Here is an 8,519-nt window from a genome sequence, read left to right as displayed (position 1 = left end):
TAATGTTTTGAAGTTTAATTCAAAGCCTCCATATGCTCTGCAATTATTAGCAAATTCTCCTGTCAGTTAGTGTGGTATCTTTATTTTTATATTGTCAAGGTGGGATTCAAGAATATAATTTTTTTTTTCAGGCTCACCCAGTCACTAGAAGAGCTGAAAAGAAATCTCTGTATATTTGATTTCTAATTTTGTTTCATGAAATTTTCCTTTTGGTAGGCTTTTTTTTTTTTTTTTTTTTGGCAGGTGAAACAATTTTATTTCACAGTTGTCTTTAAAACCACAAAGACACTATGTTCTTCATATAAAAACATTAGTACAGATAACTATACTTTCTAGAAAATGATTATATAGACCCTCTCAAAGAAAAATGCACACCATTATATGGTTCAGACAAGTTACTTGGGAAAAACACATCTGGACCGATTCCTAAAACATACCAGAAGACCACGCCGCATCTTTTGGTTCAAAGTATAGATTACTGTCATCAGTAAGGGCTCCTGCATTCTTACATATTTGATAATACACATGTAGACTGGTTTGTGACTTAATGCTCCATTGGTTCATCAGCCTTTTCTGCAGGTTCATCAGCAGGTTGAGCAGGCTGTGCCTTTCTCTGTGGTCTTTCTTCAAGACCTTCCAGGAACGGAGATACATCATCATCATCATAAATCGTAAACTCCAAGTCTTTACCAACAATTCCAATGGAAACATTCTTTGTAGTTAGGTCCTGTTCTGCAGGAAGTGTCTCTCTAAGGCACGCAGACCATGTTTAACCAGTTCATTCAAATTGCACTCCATAAACCCAGACATATGTCTCTCCAGGTAAGTACGAGCTGATTGAGAACGGGCTCCAATGGACATGGCTCTACAGTCAAAATAGTTGGCAGATGGACAGGTTTGGAAAATGTGAGGGCCCATATCATCATAACCAGCAATGAGCAGTCCAACACCGTATGGTCTCCGGCCATACCGTTGTGTTGGTATCTGGGTCTTGTTTCCAATTAGAGATACAAGACGAGACACAGCAAGAGGTCTGTCAAATGCAAATCTGGAATCCAAACACTCCTGGAGCATAAAATTACATAACAGTCTAGCATCAGCAGTAAGTCCCGCAATTGAGATACCAATATGGTTATCAACATGAAGAATTTTCTTCTGATGAGCTGCAAGCTCTGACTGTGCTCTCTTCCATGCAACCAACACTGCATGGGTTTTTGATTTCAGACCAACTGTGGCTGAACCTTGTTTGACAGCTTCCATTGCATATTCAATTTGATGAATCCTGCCCTGAGGGCTCCAAACAGTGACGTCATTGTCATACTGTTTGCGGAAACATGGTTGCAGCGCGGGTCCCCTCCGGCAGAGGTGGCGGCTTCAGGAGCCTTGGTAGGCTTTTATTTTTTTTAATTTTTTTTTGTTTTTATTTATTTATTTATTTTTGGTAGGCTTTTAAAATTAGTCAATAAGCTAAAAAAAAAAAAAGGAATATTTGCTGAGCATCTAGGTTGAGGCCTTATAGGAAGTAGCGACATACTAAAATTGTTTTTCATATAATAACCAGTGGCAAGTTGAAGAGTGGGCAGTAATCGGGAACAATCAATGATTGACAGGCCAGACAATAGTCCATTGCCATAATTCTACTAGACATTTCGAAGGCTAAAATCAGGTACTAGCAATAAGGAAGGAGAGAAAAGATTAGATGTGTGAGTCAGTTCTGAAATAAAACTGACTTGATTTGATGCCTTGTGAGATAAATATGGAGGCTGAAATAAATGTTGAAGATAATATTGACATGTGTAGTGTGAATATTCAAAGAATATACAGTGAAAACTAAGTTCCAATTCTATACTTGGCCTCAAGTCTCCAGAATCAACCACTGTCACCACTTTTTGTGATGTTAGTTACTTATCACACACCGATTTTCTCTTTCTTCTTTATCAGTAGAATTCTAATTTTTGGGAAGGGGGCTCAGCAAATATTATTTTCTCTAGCCTTCTTTTCAAATAGAAAAGTCTATGTGACTAAATTCTGATCAGTAACATTAAGTAGAAGTTATTAGATTGACTTTATGAGAAAGTTCTTTAAAACAGCTTTTGCTCCTCTTCCCTTTCTCCTTCATTACTATTTGGCCTGGAATGTGGTTATGATGACTTGGGCAAAAAAGGAACCACGAGGATGGGAACCATTCACTGATGATGGTGGACCAGAAAGATGAAAGGAGGTAAGGGGTCTGATGGCTATGGAGCCACCAGCCTAGTAGTGGACTATTTACTTCCTGATAACTTTGAAGTGAAAGAGCTATAAACCTGCGTCTTACTTAGAAGTTCTCTCTACAGCCAAAAAATCTTAAATGATGTAGGATTCTTTCATGAATTTCCTTTTGAACAAATTAAATATGAGGACATCCAGATGTAGATATCAGGTAGATAGTTCACACATGTTCTGAAAATTCTTTAAGTGCTGAGACAAGTGGATGCTCAAAAAAATATTTATTTAATGGGTTAAAGAGAGAGGTCTGGAGGTGAAAGTTTTTTGAGTGATTGGCAAATGTGTGGTGGTTGAACAATAATTGCACTTAATGGAGGCAAGGCTGAGTGGTTCCGTTGGTGAAGCATCTGACTCTTGATTTCAGCTCAAGTCACCATCTCAGGGTTGTGAGATTGAGCCCTGTTTGGGGCTCCATGCTCAGTTTAAGACTTTCTCTCCCTCTCTCTCTGCCTTTCCTCCTCTACTCTCTTTCTCTCTCTAAAAATAACAACAGCAAACTCCACTTAATGGAGGTTATGTAGAGTAAAAAGACAATGATAGAATGAAATATGTAAGTTTAATAAGAGGTATTGAGTTTCTTGTTCTTCAGCATTATCTATCTCTCCATTTATTTAGGCCTTCCTTAAAGTCCCCAGTAAGTTTATAATTGTATCTCTACTGGTTTTCCAAATTTATTGTCAGGTTTATGCCTAAGTACATTGTACTTTTTGTTACTATTATAAGTTAAATTTTTGAAAAAAAATGAAAGTTTCTAATCAGATACCAATAGCATTTTGAAAGTTATGGAAGCTTCTGTGTTGATCTTGTGTCCTACCACCTTGCTAGACTAAAATTTCTCAAGTTGATTTTCTAAATTGTTGATCATATCACTGCAAATGTTAATAGTTTCATCTCTTCCATTTTCATTTCTTTTCTCTTATTTCATGGACTAGCATCTCTAATACAATGTATTTTAGTGCAAACAGCAGCCAAACTTATTTTATTTTCTTGTTTAATTGAAATTCTAATATCTCATTATTAAGCATGATTTTCATTAAAGCTTTTTTTAAAAAAACATGCTTGATCAAGTTAGGAAATTGTCTTTTTTTTTTTTTTTTTAATGCCAATGAGCAACACTCCCAGTCCACATCCTAGATCAGTTTCCTGTTTCCATCACTTCCAGTCATACAACACCTTTGGTAAGGCTCATATTTTCTAAATGTACCTAATTTTGTGTATCTGGGCTACAATTTCTCTCTTCAAGTCTTCAAATATTTTGTTATTTCCTCATATATATTTTGTTTTGCTCAGAGTTTTTCTAATTTTAGAGCATAGCTATCTATTATTTTATTACTGTATCTTTTATATAACATTTCTGGAAACATGATGCAGGAAGGGAAGGCTGAATGGAAGGTTTGTTTTAATTTGTAAATGTTGACAACTGACAGTCTGCACGAACATAGTGAATGTAGGAATTTAATGGAGCTCTGAGGATTTATTTACTTGAACTTTTATAAGGTTAAGAACTTGAGACATTAGTTGTTAAATACTGGCATTCTATGTGAACTTTATGTAATATATGAACTGTTTTAAAAGCAATGTATTTTTAAGCAGTTATTGATGTAAAAATTCAATATGTGTTTTGGTAATTTTTTCTTAATCAAAACTTGAAACTTTAAAAAGCATATAAGGTATCTTAATTATATTCTTCCTTTCAAAAGAATAGTGTCTTTCAAATGGCTGATTTCTCATTTTTTCTACATTGTGGTGAATATAAGCTGAATAATAGTAATTTGTTGGAAATTGTTGAGATTTCATTTGTGGTCTACTATTTTGTCAATTGTTGTAAATGTTCCTTTCACCAATGTTTAAAAAGAATGAGTTTTAAATCAAGTTTTTGATTGTTAATAATTTTCTCTATGTAATGATGTTTTTGTCTACTTGATATTTTGAGATGTTAAACTCTACTGATAATAAATTTCTCAAATTCTTCTATAAGTTCTATCAATTTTGCTATGCATATATTGAAGACATGTTATTAGGTGAACATATATTCATGATATATATTAATCTTAGGTTTGAAAGTTTTATTACTGTAAATTTCTTGTATTGTTTTAATTCTGTTTGATTCTAAAATGCCAATTTTTTATATTAACCTTTTTATGTTCTACCTTTCCTATCCTTTTATTTTTTAACTTTTTTGTACCAATTTGGTTTAGTCTTATTTATAAAGAGCACTTGCCTTGGTTTTTAAAAATTCTAACAGTCAGTGTTACCCATTTATATTTGATTGCTGTTATGTTTGTAGCTACGTAAGCCATCTTATTTAATGTTTTACATTTACATGCTTTCACATTTTTCTATCCTGACTTTTATTGGAATAATTAGGTTTTCCTTGTTCTTCTTTTTTCCTCTACTGGATACATATTATACTAAACATATTTTTTTTCTCAAAATATTTAGAGTAAAACCCTCAGCAAAAGATAAAAGTTCAATGTGTTTTACTTCCTTTTGTATTTCACTTCCACTTATTTTCTCTCTTCAAACTTACATTTTGATACAACTTGTACTTTTAGATACAGATTTTTTTAAAAGTCAATGAATTTTGTTAATAATGTTTTACTCATTTTTTCCTCATCATTATTTGTTGTTTCCTATAATTTTTTTAAACACATTTTATTTATTTATTCATGAGAGGTACAGAGAGAAGGCAGAGACCTAGGTATAGGGAGAAGCAGACTTCCTGCAGAGAGCCCGATGTGGGACTCAATTCCAGATCCTGGGATCATGCCCTGAGCTGAAGGCAGATGCTCAAACACTGAGCCACCCAGGCATCCCTGCATCCTATAATTCATCTTAGACTCATTTTTCTTCTTGTTATGAAAACATTTTCTAGTAATTTTCCTAAAGACAAGAGATGAGTATTAAATAGTACTTCAATGTTTGAAAATGTCTGTGTCTTATTTTGAATAAAATAAAGCATGAAGCTCTGAGTTTATAGAAATGGTAAACTACAAAAAGACCCTAATTCTTTACTCTTTCCTGTATGGTTTGATTCAGGGCTCAAGTCACATGACTTATTTTGGCAAACAGAATGTTAGCAAATACAACACAAGCAGGGTATTGAAAAGCCCTTGTTTTACTCAAAATAAAAATGTTCAGCCATTGCCTGGAATGAACTTACCCCAGTTATCCTTATCCCACATGAAGCCATTATAGGTTAGCCCATAGCCAAGTGACCCCCATACATAAAGATGAACTTAACTGAGACCAAAAAAAAAAAAAATCACAGAGGAGAGTTCAGCCTAATTGGCCAATTTTCAGACTGATGGGCTAAATAAATCAGTATTGTTTACAGTGGCATTTTGTGGCAGTAGGTGACTGATAGAACAGGTGTTCTTTGCCACTTGTTACCATCTTGCATATGGCATTACTATTGAGAAGGATAATAGATATTTGATTATTTTTCCTTTATAAATAAAAACTTTCTGGACTTTCTCTCTGCCTAGATGTTCAGAAGTTTTGCTACTATATACTATATCTATCTATACCTATATATATAGCAATAATCGCACTTCAGATAAACCTCATTGGCTATGATACTGCCACTGCGCAAAGCTCTATACCTACATATATAAAACTATTATTTTCAGTAGATGCATTTTTGGTATGCTAATACAAAGAAAAGTGTATTAAAGAATAATGGGGTGCAGCTTGAGAAAAGGAAATATTGTTTTTAAGTCACCACTTCAGACTTGTGGTGAGTTAGCAATCAAGATGGAATTGTAGGTCAATAGCAGTCAAGTCTACTGTTGTGATACAGGAATTCCGATACTGGCATGGAGATCCAAGGTTCACAGTATCATATGCTTATTGGCATTACATATATACCTATAGGATTGCCATTTTGGAGCTGATAAACCTTAGATACTGAAAGCCTGCTTTTTAAAGGCTCCACCCAGAATCCCCAACTCTGTAACAATAGGAAGGGGTTGCTAATATTAAGAAAAATTCTCTCCTATGCCTTTCTCAGAAGTGATTTTAAGAACAGATATAAGGACAATATTCCCAGAAAGTAAAACAGAGCAAGTTTTTTTGGTTGGCAGTCGTTATTTGTAGCTGCCTTTTCTCTGCTAGGCCAGTTACTTGTTCTATATCCACATTCTGTCTTCAAAAACTTTTTAACATCTCTAAATCATTCAAAGAACCAATTACTAGAATTAATAGACTATGTGTTCCATCAAAAGGAAAACCGAATCCTAGAGGTTTTAAAAATTAAGCAAAGCAAAAACAGTATCTCAGTTTCTGCCTTTTACTAAAAAGTTGAATTCGTGATTTTTTTCTTGATTTTTATTTTATTGGTTTTTACATGTATATCTATATCTATCTGTTCTACTGAACTTCTAGAAGTAAGGAAAAGTAGTTGTAGTACACTACTTACCCAATAACATTTATAGCTGGTGACAATGTAAGCACCCTATTGGGATGATGGGGGAGGAGATGAAGTGAAATAGATCACATCAAAGAGCCAAAAAATCATGAAAAAACCGATAAATCAGAAGTGGCATCATACACATATTTATGAATGCAGAAAAAATTTTATAAATGGCCCCAAATTTGAAAATGGTTGCCCCTGTGGGCAGTAACTGGGTATGGTATGTCGTGATAAGGAGAACTGCTCTTTTTAGATATATCTTTTGGTAGTGTTTGATTTTTAAGAACCATGTGCAAGCATAAAGCATTTATAACTATTTTTGAAAATAAAAAAGATATCTTTAATATTATTGTCTATATCTATATTATATAGATATTATATACCTATTGTCTATGTAATGGAAAGCTATTTTCAAAGATATAACAAAGGGGAATATAAAGGAACTATAAGAATAGTTCTCTGACCCCTTTCATGAAGATGGCACCAAAGGGGGAGAAGGAAGCCCCTGCCCATCCCAAAGGCTTTGAAGGCCAAGAAAGCAGTGCTGAAAGGTGTCCATGGTCACACAAAAAAGATCTGCATGTCACTTACCTAACCATAGCCCAAGACACTGAGTCTCAGAAGGTAGCCCAAATATCCTTGAAAGAATGCCCCCAGGAGAAACAAGCTTGACCATTATGCTATCATCAAGTTCCCCCTCATTACAGAGTCAGCCATGAAGAAAGCAGAAAATAACACACTTGGGTTCACTGTGGATGCCAAGGCTAACAAGCACCAGATCAAACAGGCTATAAAGATGCTCTATGACATTGATGTGGCCAAGGTCAACACCCTGATTAGGCCTGATGGGGAGAAGAAGGCATATGTTTGACTAGCTCCTGACTATGATGCTTTGGATGTGCCAAGAAAATTGGAATCATATAAACTGAGTCCAGCTGGCTAAATCTAAATATAAATTTTTTCACCATAAAAAAAGAATAAGTTTCTGAAACAGTTTTTTTCTTAAATGTGTATCAAAGGCCATCTTACTAACTTCATTTTATAAAGGGACATGAAGACGAAGGAAAAAGCAAATGATCATAAAACTCCAAACAGATGGAAGAAATACAATTAGAATGAAGATAGATTTTTGCTTTTATGACAGAAATACAGGTTCTAAGCATGTTATTATTGACATAGAATTAGCACTCCAAAGATTTTTGTTTCAGCAAAATCATTTTGTAGAAAAATTTCAATTTTATATTCTTTGATAGTAGATTACATTTTGATTTTGAGAAGAATGGAATTCAAGAGAGGAAGAAAAAGATGCAGAAGTTATAAGAAGTCCATAAAATATTGCTGATAAAATTAATGAGATATGAAATCCAATAAAGAATTACTGTTTAAAATAATCCAGTCAAGAAATGGACAGAAGACATGAACAGACATTTCCCCCAAAGAAGACATACACATGACTAACAGACACATGAAAATATGCTCCACATCACTTGGCGTCAGAGAAATGCAAATAAAAACCACAATGAGATATCACCTTATAACAGTCAGAATAGCTAAAATTAACAAGATAGGAAGCAACAAATGTTGGAGAGGATGTGGATAAAGAGAAACCCTCTTGCACTGTTGGTGGGAATGAAAGCTGGTGCAGCCACTCTGGAAAACGATATAGAGGTTCCTCAAGAAGTGGAAAATAGAGCTACCCTATGACCCAGTAATTGCACTACTAGGTATATACCCAAAGAAAAACATGTAGTGATCTGAAGGTGCCCCTGTGCCCTAATATTCATAGCAATAATGCCCACAATAGTCAAGCTGTGGAAAGAGCTGAGGTATCCATCAA

The 8,519-nt window shown here is 34.4% G+C and overlaps 1 pseudogene; it reads right to left on the bottom strand.

Annotated features, from left to right (window-relative positions):
- Positions 1-238: 238 nt before the first annotated feature.
- On the bottom strand, positions 239-7,281 carry LOC129511580 (proteasome subunit alpha type-1-like; annotated as a pseudogene).
- Positions 7,282-8,519: the final 1,238 nt, after the last annotated feature.

The sequence above is a fragment of the Nyctereutes procyonoides genome, unplaced genomic scaffold, assembly GCF_905146905.1.
Source record: "Nyctereutes procyonoides isolate TBG_1078 unplaced genomic scaffold, NYPRO_anot_genome, whole genome shotgun sequence".
In the NCBI taxonomy this organism is placed as follows: Eukaryota; Metazoa; Chordata; class Mammalia; order Carnivora; family Canidae; genus Nyctereutes; species Nyctereutes procyonoides.
This window is presented reverse-complemented; position numbering and strand designations above follow the sequence as displayed.